Source organism: Perissodus microlepis, chromosome 7, assembly GCF_051167445.1.
Source record: "Perissodus microlepis isolate ML-2025 ecotype Zambia chromosome 7, ASM5116744v1, whole genome shotgun sequence".
NCBI lineage: Eukaryota > Metazoa > Chordata > Actinopteri > Cichliformes > Cichlidae > Perissodus > Perissodus microlepis.
The window spans coordinates 29,644,651-29,661,109 of NC_140467.1; the positions used below are offsets into that span (position 1 = coordinate 29,644,651).

At 41.0% G+C, this 16,459-nt stretch overlaps 1 protein-coding gene, 1 long non-coding RNA gene and 1 pseudogene across 4 annotated transcripts in view; 1 reads left to right on the forward strand and 2 right to left on the reverse strand.

The window, feature by feature from the left end:
- Positions 1 to 1,417: 1,417 nt before the first annotated feature.
- Positions 1,418 to 3,949, reverse strand: LOC146383363 (lysozyme C-like; annotated as a pseudogene).
- LOC146383364 (G2/M phase-specific E3 ubiquitin-protein ligase-like) overlaps positions 1,732 to 16,459 on the forward strand; it is a 38,685-nt gene continuing 23,957 nt past the window's right edge. For all 3 annotated transcript variants that reach the window (XM_084934566.1, XM_084934568.1, XM_084934567.1), the window contains exon 1: positions 1,732 to 2,211. The gene's annotated coding sequence lies outside the window, so the exon portion shown is untranslated. The remainder of the gene's footprint in view (positions 2,212 to 16,459) is intronic.
- Positions 5,786 to 6,772, reverse strand: LOC146383365 (uncharacterized). The gene is made up of 3 exons (XR_014800748.1): positions 6,619 to 6,772; positions 6,415 to 6,532; positions 5,786 to 6,283 (listed from the first exon to the last, which is right to left on the reverse strand). It is a non-coding gene; the product is annotated as an uncharacterized LOC146383365 (long non-coding RNA).

A 16,459-nucleotide genomic window follows, 5' to 3' on the forward strand; every position in this document is an offset into this window, starting at 1 on the left:
TGCACCGTCGCAGGCACCTGCGGTAGCACCATGCAGAAAAAGTGGGACTTCTGGACATACTAAAGGAAGGTAGAAGTTACGGGGTTTTTTTTAATCCGCGCACCGGATTATGAGGTGCATTAAGCTTAAATTAAGCAATTAAGCTTAAAGTTAAATTCATTAGTTCTAAAATCTGTCATTATTATTTATAGAAAAACAAATATGCTGTAGGTTTATTTCTCAAATAAATGTTTGGGACTGAAAACAGGGTTTGATCTTTGGTTTCATTCTATAATGGACTTTTTTTTTTTTTTTTACGAAGGTTTGAACTTTGAGAGTGTTTAAACAAGAGAGAAAAGCGTGAAACTGTTCATGCCTGTCTGAGAAAAGTGTATAGTGTAGTGACGGGTTTTACAGCCTTAAAATATTTTTAAAAATTAAAGCTGGCTACTTCGCAGATTTCACTTCGCTGGTTCAACCCTTTCTCTCTTTTGCTCTGAGGTGCGAGGGAAAAACATCGACAAGTCAATGAACATCATCTACAGATATATTCGGTAAATGCCCAGGACATCTTGAGAAATGTAAATTGCCGCCTGATTCGTCAATTTGGTTGACTTTTTTTGGAAAACCCGACCATAAACAAGACGCGAATATCACACCGGAAACGAAGTGCCCTACAGGAGTTTCCCCACCGGAAGTAGCATATGCTAAGGTGCACATAGTCTTTACTTGGGTATTATAGGCTGTATCCCAATTCAGGTTCTGCAGCCTTAAAGTACGCAGCCTTAACGGTCCACAAGGGTCGCGTACTCAAACACAGCAGTACTACTAATCCAAACCACTAAGGCCGGAAGTGCGAGGCTTGTAGGCTTGTGAAATGGGACAGTCTAGCCTCCGTCGCGCTGCCCAGGTTGCCAAGTAACCATGATACTAACCGCTGGAAACGTGTCATACAGCTTTGTTTGACAGAAATGAAGGACAACATATTTTGTTCATTTGTTTGTTTGTTTCTACATGAGCTTTGTGTGATTTGATAAGTATCTGAGGCTGAGACCACAGGACTGTAAAACATGATTGTTGGGCTTCATTTCTGTACAGAACGGTCATTTAAGATGAACTAATTGTTATTTACTAGCTAATGTTGTTATTATTGTAGAGGGACAAAGGTAGGACTCCACACGCGCACACACATTTATTAAAAAAAAAAACAGAAAAGGAAACTTGGGGCCGCTGCTCAAGCCCCTACTGCCCCCCCCCCGCAGCACGTGCCTGTAGATGATAGCGTCCTGTTTGTATGTGTTGCTCAAACATCATATTCAGACAAATAGGATCTGAGATCCTGGCTCTGTCAGCGATTGTGCCAGGCAACCCTAAAACTAGACCAAAAATTCAGTCCAATGAAAACCTCAGTTTGTTTAAAACAATAAATCGAGTTTCATCACTGACCGTTGCCGTCGATGTTGCATCCATTTGCTGAATGAATGCTGTGGTCATTTCACCACTAGCGGCTAATTATATGAAAGATGCTGAAGTCAGTGGATCCATCAGAGTTACAGTTGTTGCCTTTGTGTTATAGTTTGACTGGTCAGGCTAATCCTTGCAGACTGAAAAGAAGAGACGGACGTGCAGATCCCCGAAAGCTAAATTTTAAGTGTCAACCCACACATCCTCAACCAGTGTTGATGGAGTAATGGAATACATGTACCGCCGTTACGTATTTAAAATACAAAATATGAGTAACTGTATTCCGTTACAGTTACCGTTTAAAAAGGTGGCATTTAGAATACAGTTACTTTGCTGAAATAAATGGATAACACGGCGGTATTTTCCTGTTTCATATTGTCACGGGTCAGGACTGTTTGGGTTTTGTTTGAGAGCTATGTTCTGTTGTTCCAGGCGGCAGTGTTACGGTTGCCATGGTTACAAGATGACGCACTCTCTCTGCGACTGTGCTTCCTGGGTGAGAGAGCGCCTTTTTGTTGTTGTTGTTGTTGTGCTAAGCTAATAGGCAGAATGCTACAGGCATAGCCCTAAAGAATGTAGCCTCATGGGCAGTGTAGTCCGTGCTGCAGGGAGAATGGACTGCCATACCCATTATGTGTCTGTGAGCGCGAGGAGGGAGAAAAAGGAGGGTGGAAAAGTAGAGTTGTCATTGAGCAGAAACGGGAGCTGGATGCATGTAAATATAATAATAACCACTGCAGCCAAGAAGAGTGCCTGACGAGCCCAGTTGTAAGTAAGCTATTAAGACTCGACTGTACATTGTGTTTGTGTTTTCCTCCGAAACAATAAGTTCAGTTGGAGCAGCCTTTCAACGCCTCTCTTTGTCTCTCGCTAGCAAAGTTGACCCAGACAACAAAGTAAAGCTGACGTATTAGCCAGAGGTCCCTTTACTACGGTTAGGAGCCGCAGACCTTCAGTAATAGTAATAAATCACGCAGCAATAGTACATTCATGTAGTTGTAAAAAGCACGATAATATATTAAGTAATCCAAAGTATTCAGAATACGTTACTTTCATTGAGTAACGCAACGGAATACGTTACAAAATACATTTTGGGGCATGTATTCTGTAATCTGTAGTGGAATACATTTTAAAAGTAACCTTCCCAACACTGTCCTCAACTAACCACTTTTCACATACTGACACTTGGTTAGGGTCCCTTCTTGTCATATTTTAACCCTCTGATTTCTTTTTTTTCATCTGTGAATAATCCTAAGCATAGACAATCAGAGTATGTAATATTTGTTTTAAACACATTCTTAGCTGACATACATGAAAAACTATTCATTGTTCCAAAATACAGGGTCAGGGTCACCATCTCAGATCACACAGATGCCAAAAGCAAGAACCAGCTACCCCAACTCACGTACTCGGTCTCTCTCTCACACACACACTCCTAGCGTTGTATAGCATACAGGAAAAAAAGAGCAATTTGTGCATTTATGTACGTGACACAGTTACTATGAAAGTTCAGTATGTGGATGGCTCTGGATTTGACCTTTACTGTGTATTCTTCTGCACGCCATACAGGTCAGCTGTAACACAGACTGCAAGTTTACAGAGTGGAGTAATGTGTAATGAAGCAACCTTCCTCTGTATGAATCCTGCCTCTACCTGAGCTCTGATATATATCTATAACTCTGATGTTAACTCTGTGAAAAGCAGTAGAATAGAAATTCACCCGAGAATAAAAAAAAGGAAAGAGCTGGCATCAAAGTTAATGGTTAAGAGAGGAGAAAGCTGTGAGAAGCATGTAAGGATTGATGAAGCATTTAATCTAAATAAGCAAACTTGGATTGCAAAAGTGAGACATTTCTCTTTAGGGTCTTATCAGAAACTTAGAAATAGTTGCTGCTGTTTTTTCTTTCAAGCTGACTTCATGACAGCCAGCACCACAGATGACATGAACTGTGATCTTACTGGTGCCAGAGAACCACTCCGGGATAGACCTATGGTTGCATTTTACCCACCTAAACAAGCATAGTTTCAAAAACAAAAAAGATTTTTGCTTTTAAACCAGCTCTCTTACATGGTTGGCCTTATAATCTCCAATTACTTGTGCCAAATACCCATATAAATGGGTAGATATGAACCATGCATTAGCCATACCATTCCACTGGTAGAAAGGACTCTACCATATGGGTCACTGGTGACTTAGACATTAAGCGTCATGTCATCTTGCTTGTTCTTAAATTAAAAGGCTGGTACTCACAGTCAGCCAGGCTGACACCACGATAGCCGTCCATCCTGCTTGCCTTCAGCTTATGGGCCCAGTCACAGCGCTCGAAGATTTAACGCTGGCCACAGTCATTAAAAGCAAGAAAACAAACACACCCCTCATGATGATGTCTGTGCTGGTCTAAAATTTTCACAGTTGCTGCTGAATCTCCTTCTTATTGTTGAAAAAGCTCAGCTGAAAATGCTGTGACTCTCCAGGTTCAGATATGAAGATCCAAATGTGCAACAAATAATGGGTTACATAAAACAAAAGGCTGGGTTCATGGTTACACAATCCAGAGCCTGGATATAGAGAATGTTTGCCTTCAAAATAATAGTTATGTCTTTTAAAATGGGTTGGGTGCAGCAGTAAGAAAACTTTGACTTTGAAGGTGATTAGCTTTAGTTTCCATTGTCACAATTTTTCAAGGTTTACTGCTGCCCAGCTAATAGTTAACAAGTATTTGCAGACATCTTCCATATAAACTATGGACAACCATGCCAATCGGCTAGCAATCAGAGCAATTGCAAAGATTTTTGTGGTTTGCCACCCCTTTGCATTTGATTTAACCTGGTGACACAGCAAACCTCCAGCACTAGCCAAATGGTTGGGAAAGACATTTTTCTCCTGGCAGTCGATAACCTGCCAGTGGCTTGTGAAGGCCCATGCCACTGAGGCCTAAGTTGAAGTACAACACACGTGACATATGAGTCATGACAGGCTCATACATACAGTCTCACTTTTAGGATCTGGGCCAGCAGGAACACTAACTGTGAGCAAGTACTGCACCTAAACACGAGAACCTTTAATATGTCTAATTCGTCATCACAATTGCACTTGCATCAATTTCTCTTTATTGTGTATTTTTCATGAGTGGCGTTGCTCTTTCTCTTGAGTGTCTAATGCCATTAACACTACTCAAAGAGACCCTGTGTTACGGAAAGAACAGCAGCTGCCTGTCTCTCTGCTAGCTCTATTCTGATGCATTTTATCATACAGAGCTGTAATCACAGTCATAATGGAGTTCCTGAACTCCATTTATCGCACCAACTTTCTCAATTCTCTCGCTGCACTTAGTGTTTTCAGGCTGTTCTTCATCAAAACACCCTCGCTTGCGCCCCTCTCTCAATGTCTCATCTCAAACCTGAAACACGGGTAAAGAGTGCAATTAATCAACAGGCCAAGTGACGGCAGTTGGATCAATTAATCTGCACATGGAGAGAGATGAGAATGGATCTATCAGTAAGAGAGAAAGAGAGGGAGAGAGCTAGAGAGAGGCCCAGAGGCAGCTGAAAAAGGTGTAAACAACAATGTTAGAGGGATCTTAACACAGCTGTGAAGTTCTACAATTTTTCCCAGCACTGCACTGAAGAAAACACTTCTCCTGTTAAGCTGTTGATGTATTACATTTCTTTCTAATTTAATTAATCTCATCATATTTTTTGCCTGTACACACAACACCAAGTATAGTCAGTTAAAAACACAGAATGCATGCATAATTTAGAGGTAATCATCCCAAATACCCCAATGTGGAAGAAGGTAAGGGGAAAAAGTGAGATTGCTGTTCACTGCAATAATAATCTCTCTTAAGATCCAGCAAGTCTCCGATGACCTGACTAAAGTTATGAATCCAGTTCTTTTTATAGTTTTTGGCTGTAATCCCAAAATTAATATATAAGACTTAATTTGGACTGATAAGGGAAGGAAAAGGAATGGATGGATGGATAGATGGATAAAAATAAAGAGACTCAAGTACTTATTATTTAACTGGGTCATCAGTTTGCTGTTAATTTTCTGTACTCTGCTTTTTGTGGTTCAATTAGAGTATTACGATGATATGATGCCGTCCATCCTGTTTCACAAGGTCAAAGAGATGAAGCTTTTTTTAATGTGAAATATATTGAAAAGCACTCTGTCATTAGGTCCTCAATATCCCTGGATCAATTGGAGCACTCACTCACTCAATAGCACATCCAGACAATCCTCATCAACTCTTAAGGTCACATGTAGTGATGGGCAGATGAAGCTTCATGAAGCACTGAAGCTTTTCATCCAATTGGTTCACCCCAGCACAAAGCTTCTTGAAGCTTCATTTGCTCTAGTAGGACATCTACTGGACGTAAAAATATTAGTTGGCATGAATTTGAAGAGTGTGGCCTTTTGCACACAGCCTGTAAATGTCAACAACAAAAGGAGTGTGTAAAACATGTATATTGTAGTGATGCAGTATACTGTGTATATTTATACTGGCAGTATGGAAAATGATTATTTGGAAATGCTTAAAATGGAAATGATCATTTACTGTGAGGTGAGGTGTGGTTGGGGTGTGGACAGTAGTTGTGCTTTTGTAACGTTGAGGTATGGACAGCTACACACTGAGGCTTTGAGCCTCAGTCCTGCCTGTTCACATTTTATTCTGTAAAAACTAAATTTTCACTGCTTTTATGACCTTTTTAGTGGGGAGAACATAGCTAGGATTTAATGATTTAACAAATCTTTTAAATCCTTTATCCTCCACAATGCTAAATGGCTGGGAGTCCTCAATCACCATGCTAACCAGGTCTTCATCTATTTGAGATTGTTCTGAGGAAAGACAATAAAGACAAAGCACAAATATAAATATCACACACGTAACTTATAACAGTTGTATAATATTGTTATATCATTTAGTAACATTACTGCATGCTATATTATCATGGCATTTGATGGCTCACCTGGTCTTGCTCCACAATCGGTGTTCCCCTTATTCTCATGCAAAGCTCTGTAGTGCCTAAGCATGGATGAGGTGTTGTTGTTATATCCCAGCTCCCTGGCACATAGCAAACACTTCACCTTGTACAAAAGTACAGACAGTTTAACATAAATTGTATTGCACCATCAGTATTATGAAAATACATCTTCTGTAGAGATTTACATACCTTGTTGGGAGGAATAAAATCAAAATGTTCCCACACAGGGGAGGACATCCTCCTCTTCTTAGCTGGCTCCATTCTCTCCTGACTTTCTCTCCTCACTCTCATAAACCTCCAAACTCTCTCCAAACTCTCACTAACCGCAACTCTCCATCAAACACCCACATTTTTGAATGGAGTCTGAGGGGTATATATCTCTGTCATATCTCGCGGCAAAGTTCGAACCAATTCATGAACCAGTCACGTGGTACAGCCGGGCAGCGAGGCTTCGGACGTCATCATTTTCAGCTCCTCCCATAAATGAAGCAAGCCTCGATACGCGCATCGCGGAAACGCCCCCTCAATTACTCGACACAAGCTTCGAAGCCTCGATACAGAACGTCACATCACTAGTCACATGTAATGAGGTTGCTGTTGAAAGGTGTATATTTTTAGCCTTGCTAGCAGATTGCTCTATGAATGGGGGTGTAAGCCTGTTGACAGTTCAGTCTGCCACTTTGATCTAATTAAAATGATCAATCAGTGGTGGCAAAACATCTGGTCTTGTTTTATAATTTCCAAAAGTGTCCGATAAAATCTTGAGAACAGCTTGTTTTAACAGTCCAGTTACTACCTACCCCTTTCTTATGACTTTAACAAGACTGTTCCATTTAATTAACACCGGGGGCACACCAGACAATGGTTATTTCCATGTACTGCTTAGCACTCTAGCTTGGAAGTAAAAATCCATCCATTTTGTTTATCAAGGTCCAGATTCAAAGTCAAAACACCTCACCTTGGAGGCACCCAGGAAGTATACTAGTCAGATGTCTAAAGCACCTCAACTGGCTCCTTTTGTTGTGCGATTCTTCTTGAAACCCGTCCTGAATGGAAATGTGGATGGCATTCAAAGACAGTTTGATCTCCAGTTAACTTTTTGTGTGGATTTGGGCACATTAATTAAAAGAAATGTAGAAAAAACCAGATGTCCTATGGTAATTTCTGAGCTTGGTTAAAGACAGCGATAAATCACGCTGAGATATCGCGTTACAGAGAATAATGGAGCTGATTTACCTTCATCCATTATCTTCCTGAATTAGGACATTTCCAGCAATCACTTCAGGCTGGACTGCGATTGGTTACTGAGCCAACAGTCCTGTTAATCACAGATGAAGCAAACACTGAAAGTTTCTAAAACAAATACTGGCTACGACTAAAACCTGTCCATGTGTTTGTATTTAATCCTCATCCAGAGAGAGATTTAGTGTGTGGGAGTCCCTGCTGAACATCTGAGCCATTCTTTAAACTGATCGATTGTTTTGTTTGTCTTGGTTTCATAAGACCTGAGAGTAATCAGACTCGCAAACTATTTGAAAATATTCTCACACCTTAATGCTTCTAACTGATTGAAGCATCGCCCGTACTGTGTTACGACATTTCTAAAGGCACCCACACACAAATGTAGTCAGAAGTCTCCAGTTGCGTTGCCTAATGTAACCAATTAGAAGTGTGTAGGGGTCCATAGACTGGCTCCTTGTTTTTTTTTCTCCTAGCTTTGGCCATAAATAGGGTGGGTCTTTTCTTTTAGTTCCTGACGTCTCTGCACATGCTCACTCTGCTTTAAACTGAGGGCAGACTTAATTATCCAGAATAGATGGAAACACCTGTGTGGGACTCTGGGGTGCCAAATATTGGTGGTTTATGAAATATAGTTACCATGGATTCAAGTTAACATCAAAGTCATGCTACTCTTTTTTTATAGTAAGAGAAGCAAAGCTGTAACAGCTCTTAAATTTTAAGTATCGAATTATAGTGAAAATGTAAAGAAAATAGAAGAATGAGGCACCAGGTGGCAGTTACAGATATACTGGATTATAATGCAGTGGGGGTTCTGGGCATTCTGTATTACTTTCAAATAATTATCCTCAGCTTTATTTAATATTCCCTGGGGAGTCACTTTTAGGCATGATTTACTCTGCACATTTTTGCCTGGTTTCATGATGACTCACAACAAGGGCAGGCAAGATCATAATAAGATTTGTTGGAAAATTACAAAAAAAACAAAACCCAATGCACTTAAATTTCAAAAGCAAAACCTACTTGGTTTTTGTAGTTTTGACCTCTTTCTCCTTTATCTTCCTGCTCTTGCATGATTATCAAGCAGACTGTGTGAACACATGGACATGGCCATGATTATATGAGAAATTTGAGGTGAGCTAATGTTAATGCTACAAAACTAGTTTGATTAGCATCTGTATTTCATAGGGTTGCTAATTTCATGTCAGGTTTGCTGTCAGGAGCAATCGCAGGACTTCAAGGCCTGGGAACGCATAATGATTTGGTCCGGACCAGTTTGAGATGGGAGACATGAAAGAGAAAACAGACAGACGAGACAGAAAGAACGACAAAACACACAGATACAAGGCTGCCTACAAAGGAAACAATGATGGCAAGACACAGACATGAGACTAGGAATAACAAAAAAACAGAAACTAGAAATAACCTCAGATGCACCAGGGAAAATCTAAACAATACTGAGCTAGCACTTTCTTTCAATTCTTAAATGCAGCAGAAAGAATCATGAGTCCACAACAAACTCCAAACGTTGGACCGTGACATTCTGACTAACAACAAACAGGCTTAAAACTAAACGTACCTACTGGTTAAACTAAACTCCTAACTTTTCATGGTTGATTAGTGCAACCGAAACCCAAAGATAATAAATATCATTACTTGTTTATTTATTGTTGTTTTGTAATCAGACGAGCACCCGCTGCTGACCATTTCAAGGAGTTACAGGTTCACTTTTCAGACCACCCCAAAAATGAATGATGAATTTAATCAAGGATATGCAGTAAATGTCATGGTCCTGGGTCGAGCGACCCAGTGTTTGACTTTTATGTATCTTTTGTATTCATTTGTGCCTAGCGTAGTTCACCTAGTTAATTTCTAGATTGCTGTTTAGTCTTGTTGTCTCCCCCTGTACTAAGTCTCCCCGGTTCATGCGTCATGTCTGCGTGGTTATGTTTAGTTCATGTCATGTCTAATCTCCATGTTTCCTGTTTTACTTTGAAAGTCTGTATTCAATGTCAGTGTATTTAGTTTCACCTCTCCTGTCCTGTCGTTGGGTTCATGTGTGTCAGCTGTGCTCCCATGTGTGGCCACTTCCCCTGATCATCCCTCATGTGTATTTAGTCTCTGTGTTTCATGTAGTCTGTGTCGCGTCGTCTGTGTTCCTACCCTCTATGTCCTCCCGGTCAGTCTGTACAACATCGTCATGGTTTTCTGAGTCTCCTTAGTTTATCAGTACCTGTTTCCCAGTTTAGTTTAGGTTCAGTTTAGTCACGGTGTTTCTGCTTTGTGTTGAGACCTGTCATCAGCCACAATAAAGGCTCGCTTTCAGTTGAAGTTTACTCCGGTCCACTCTCTTGTGTTCGCACCTGGGTCCACCACACACACCCCCGCACGGTCTGTCCCCTCAGATCGTGACAGTAAATGTCTTTAAACTGATTTCTATAAATCCACTGGGCAGTAGAGGAGCCATTAGGTCTAAAACATGGATGCTGGTATTAACATGGGGCCTGTACAGTGGCTTAATATCAATATCAGACAACCTTTGATTCTTATTTTAACACTCGGTCTTGAAGAAAAGTAAAAGCATGATGAACTCACAATATAGCAGTAAATCTGCTAAAGCTGGATTTGAGTGTAGGTCCACATTTAGCTTCAGGTCATGCGTTGTGACTTTTCTACAGAAAGGTAAGCGTCACCCTGAGCAAGAGAGCAATGAAGGTCCTTACATAAAAAATAACAAACTAATAAAATATATTTATGAGAATCCACAAAAGATTAGACCCTCTGTGATTAAATTTTTTTGGTGTTTTGGTGAAAAAATAGTTTAAAAAAATGAAAGTGAAAAAATGAGAGTCTAACTAAAGAGAAAGCAGAAGTAGAAACACAGCGAGGTAGGACATCGGCAACAAGTAGGATTTATAACAGTGAAATATCTTCTGAATCGATAAATGAGTCAATTATTTATTAAAGACTGACACAGAAAGTGTGAGGAGACACCTCTGAACTCTAACCTGGACACATGTGATTCATTTTCAGATGCGTGAGGAAATTCAGACTTCAGTTCAGATCCAACAGTTTCAATAATGACTCTGGCTTTTTGGCACACATACATACATACACACACACACACACACGCACGCGCATGCACACACAAACACACGCACACACACACGCGCATGCACACAGACGGTGACCTCTGTCTCTGTGTCACTGATTGGTTGGAGTAGAACGGATGGAGAGGGAGGTGGAGAGACAGAGAGCAAGTGAGGCCAGACAGGAATGATGTCAGGGATGATGAGTTTTGGTCCACTAGGCTGAGCTGAAAAAAGTGAAGTGCAATTCAACTCCCACAGCTTCTCTGTGGGTATTAGAGGTGTTGGGGGCAGCGGCTGTCACCTGAAACTGTCATAATGCAGAGAAAATGCAAAACCTGTCAGTGCAAATCATTTGATTTTAGGGGATTTAGACTGGGTTTAGGATTAATTTAGAGGTTAGAGTCAGGTTTGTGTCAGTTTGGTCGCTAAGGTAAGTCATGTAAAGACCCCTGAAGTGATGAAGTGATAAGATCTTTTGAATCTTCACTCCCTTCTTTTTCACTCCCCACACATTATGTCACTACTAAATACCAAAATGCTTTAGTTACTGGCTCCTGTGGTTTGTTTTGTTCTGCTTGTTGCTAATGGTCTCCTCTTTTCTGCCTTCCTTCTCCTTACCCCATCTGGTTGGGTTGGTTGGACTAGAGGAGTAACTGTGGATTTGAAACAGGTTTGGGATGAGATAGAGATGGAAACAATCAGACACAAGACGACTCTTACTGGTAACGACACAGAGACAGAGGAACAGAGGCAGAAACACAGAAACGAGACAAAAGGAAGCAGTGACAGGAAAACACAGAGGAGACTAGAACAAAATAAAAACACAATAAAGCAAAACCACTGTCACTAAACGTGGAAGTCATCACTACAGTAACAATAAAAGACTCAATAAAACACGATATTTCCAAAAGTATGTTCATCTGCATTTCCGCACAAATGAATTCGAGTGACATAACATTTTCAACCCACAGACTTTAATATGATGTCAGCACACCCTTTGCCGCTGTAACAGTTTCAATTCCTCTGGGAAGGAGTGTGTTTATAGGAATATGTGACCATTCTTCCAGAAGCATGTTTGTGAGGTCAGACACTGATGTTGGACGAGCAGGTCTGTCTCGCAGTCTCCCCTCTGATTCATCGTTTGTAGAAGCAGTCTGCATGTTTAGGTGCTGGATTTTATACACATGTGGCCATGGAGCTGAATTCAGTGATTTGGATAGTTGAGTGAATACTTTTGGCATTATGGTATACTAAACAAAAAAACAACACAAAACCAAGACATCATGACAAAAAGAGAGTGAGCGGGGGCCTCCAGGCTGATAAATGGGCACCTCTACTCTTCTGACCTCTTAAGGTGGTCTTTGTAGGGTCTCTATAACAGGACTGATAACATTTGTCAGCTGATATTGCTGTGTCCAATACATCAATGAACCCAAGCAAAAGACAGCTTATGCATAATGGCAAGACAACACCATGCCTTGTGATGTGCACGAGTCTGCTTTTTGTTTTTGTGATGTAAACTGGCGAGCCTAAGATGGTTTGGACATGTGCAGAGGAAGGAGAGTGGATATATTAGACAGAGGATGTTGTAGATGAAGCTGCCAGGCTGGAGATTCATGGATGTAGTGAAGGAGGATATGCAGAGGGTTGGTGTGACAGAAAGGATGGGGTGATGTAGGTGTAGGAGATCTGCTGTGCCCGAGACAGACTTTTGAAACTTCTTCAAGTTCACGTGAGAGAAACCTGAAACCAAAATCTAAAGGTAAACATTTTTTTGTGTTCGTTATACTGTGAACAGCAGAGAATCAGAAACACTGCATTCCTTGGTGTACACATCACTAACAAGCTCGCCTGATCCACCAACTCAAGCTCTGTTGCGAAGGAGTCATAATCGTGGCTCCACTTCCTGTAAAGACTAAAGAAAGCTAGACCTCTGTCACTAATCCTCACCACCTTCTCCAGTGGAACTCTGGAAGTGGAAGCCTTCTGAACACCTACGTCACTCTATGCCTGTGCACAGACACGCTGCCACCATGCAGTACCACACCCTTCCTGCACACAGATTGTTTGCAATGCCACAATGGAATACTGTGAAGTATTCCATAGTGGCATAAATGTGCATGATGCATTGCAATGCCAACTGCACTCTGAGATTCTGCAATAACTTCTTCAACCAAGCCTTTTCCCAGCACCTGATACCTGATATGAGTGAGGCCTGAAATCCTGGTGGAACTACAGTGGAGACCGAGACAGTGGAGTTTTAGAGGTGGAGCTAAGTGGAGGAAATCTAAACTCTCATCATGGGGAATGTGAGGTGTTTGGACAATAAGATAGAGCTCTGTGAGCTTATTAAATCCCAGAGAGTGAGTGCAATTTGATGTCTCTAATGGAGACTGGACTGCAGCACGACTGTACTAAGCTTCGGACTATTTGGGTGGATTGCACTGTGACTGAAAGGTGGTGTAATCCCAGACATGTTAATATGAAGCAATGTTTCTGTGGCCTGAATATTGAGTTGATCTGGAATGCATCCATGTGGATTCGTAAGGGGAACTCTGCATGCTGTTGCTGCTTGTATCCAGTTCGAATGATAAACACCCCGTTTGGCTTTCTCCATCTGGCTGTAGTGACTGGCTACAGATTATTAATGGCTGTTGACCACCCTCTGCTTCTCTTACTGGACATGCAGCTGCAGAATTTCTCTTACATTTGTTTCAGCACATCCCCATAATGAAACTCACACCACAATATCTGCAGTGATGTTTAAGTTTTATTATTATTATTTTATCATTTTTATTTTACTTTCAATAATTAAAAAAAATATACATTTCATTTTATTTTTTGTTCATTTTTTGTTAGTTTTACCTTACAGAAATATTTACATTTATTTTTTTGAGCAATTTGACTTTATTTAGGCTATTTTTGTATTTTGGTTGATTTGACACATTAATTTCCAAATGTTTGGGACTAAAGTACATCTTAGCATATCTTATCTTATGTCTGTATTTGTGAAAGCTTCTGGGTTCCAGCTCTCTGAATGTGTATGTATGTAGAAGTGCTGCTTGTTTGTTCCAGATAATTCAGCCTTAACTTCATTAATCCATGAAGTATTTTCCCAGCAGTGTAGTGAAGTGTCAGGCTGCTCTTTGGCAAACTTCGGCCTGGGCTGGCAGTAGCTTCCCCTGTGGTGTCCTGCCATGAACATCATGATCAGCGTTTGACATGCTTGCCAGCACTTAGGTTTGCCTTGGTGCTGAGAGCCAAGAGTGAAAAGAAATCCCTCCTTATATTACCATCAACACTACAGAGGTTCCAGAAAAGCATGGCTGTGATCCTGATGACTTGCACATTAAAAACAGAAACTGTTCACTTTATCTCAAGCTAAATTTGCAGTTGCAGACAACAAACAGCTCCGTGTTTAAAGACACTCAATTGTGTTTGTGCTTAAGGATGAATCATCTGCAGGGGCAAAGGAGAACAAAAGCCAGGAGGTCGATGAGAAAAAGTGATGAAGGACGAAAAAAGAGGGAGTGAGAAGGTTTGGACAAGACAGGGGAAAAGAAATATAATAATAAAGAGAATTAGAAGGAGAAGGAAGTGGAGGATGAAGAACAATGAGCAAGAAACGGAAAGAAGGAGTGATTAAAAACAAGTGTGAGGGGTGAGAGAGGAGGAGGGGAGGGAGGAAGACGACGGGAGGGCAGGTTGTTAATTTCAGGGTTGGTATCTCTGAGGCAGCAGAACCTCCAGGGTCAGCAGGCCACCAACAGGACTTTCATACTGAAATAGACAGCCTGACCCTGGGACACATACAGAAGGAGGAGGAAGTGGAGGTTAGTGGGGGCTTAAGCTGTTGTCTTCAGACAGTCAGACTGACTGCTTTGGCATGAATTTAATATCATATTTGCATTCATAAAATGTGAAGTATTCCAAAGCGGCATAAATGTGCATGATGCATTGTGACAGAAAACACCAGGAACTTAATACCAAATCACAGCTTAATAATGTAAAAATATATATATGAATAAAAATAATTAGATATAATCTGTCCTCCCATCTCAGTGAGCGAAGTTCCAGGATTTTATTAGTCAGTTACTAAGCAGTTATTAGCATACACATCTGTATGTTTGCACCCATCAGATTTATGGATGCAGCTCGCTAACTACCCTCGTGTCTTATCAGAATATGGTTTCACTCCAAAAAACAACACAATGGTGGGCAAAATGCCAGTGACGATGATTCAGAACCATCCTCCTCTTCCTTTAGCTGCTCCATGTCACTCCGTCCCTAGCATCCTCTTCCGTCACACTGACCCTCTGCATGTCCTCCTTCACCACATCGATGAATCCTCTCTGCGGTCTTCCTCATTTCCCAATCTGTCATTGGGAAATATAGTTCTTTGAGCTGGTGTTTCCTCTGTCACCCCTGCACCACAGTTGATTTACACCTAAAGCTGGGTCCTCTTTCCTCTTTCTAAATCACACTTAGCACTTTAAAAAATGTGGCATAAGAGATGTGCATTAATGTCATGTAAGATGACTTAAAGCAGCGGTCCCCAACCCCCGGGCCTCGGACCGGTACCGGTCCGTGAGTCGTTTGGTACCGGGCCGCGAGAGTTGAGGCTCAGGTGTGAAATGTATAGTTTTCAGGGTTTTTAATCGGTTTTCAGCGTTATTTTGTTATCGTTTTTAGCGTTTACTCGGTTTTCCTGGGTCTTTTCACGTGTGTTATGAATAAATTTTCTTTTTTTCGGTACCGGTACTAGTTTTATTTTGTTGTATTTATCCGCGACACCTTAAAGGCCGGTCCATGAAAATGTTGTCGGGCATAAATCGGTCCGTGGCGCAAAAAAGGTTGGAGACCGCTGACTTAAAGGAACTCGGTTAACCTGCGTTTGGTTCAGTGAAACAGATGATTAAAGCTTTCCGAGAAGAAATACAGCTCCTAAAGACAGCAGACGGCGGATGAATGTTGGAGGAATTTTTCTAACAAACACTGCAACCTTTAAAACAAGCCTGAAAATAACGAGAAAACATCAAAACCAAGAAACAAACTGAATACATAAAGAAGACACACAGGAGAGTGTAGTGCTGCTGCGTAATGACATGACCAGCTGAGTACACAAATAATTATCATATGATCAGTGTCACTGCGATCAAAGAGTGACGAGTTCACTTTTGGTTTCTGATAGCTGCTCTCTGGGAGAAGGCAGTGCACAGACAGTAGGTAAAAGGCTGTCTGCAGACGTCTGGGAATGTTAGCAATTATATAGTAACTTTTCTTGTGATTACAGCATCTTTCAAAACACTCTGATGGAAAGCATTTGTAGGAAAATTGTGTGTAGCCTTGTGTTCTTGTGTCATTTTTTTGGTAAACATTTCAAAAACTGTCAACATCAGAATATACACGTAGGACCTGAATGTGTTTAATATGAATGTCGTAGGTGAGATCAAAGAGCAACCTCAAGAGCCGAAAATCAAAAATCTGCAGTTCCTCTGACGCCCACTTGAGGCAGTGAATCAGTCCCCATAGACTTCCATGTTGAAAAGTCCAACTTTACAGCAAAATAAACAAGTTTAGAGCCTGATACAAAAACTGGTGTTGGTCTTCATAACAGCTGTATGGGGGATGTTTTTTATATTCACCCATTTGGATTTTGTCAGTGCACAAAGTCTGGTGTGTAGCCTCTGTGACTGACA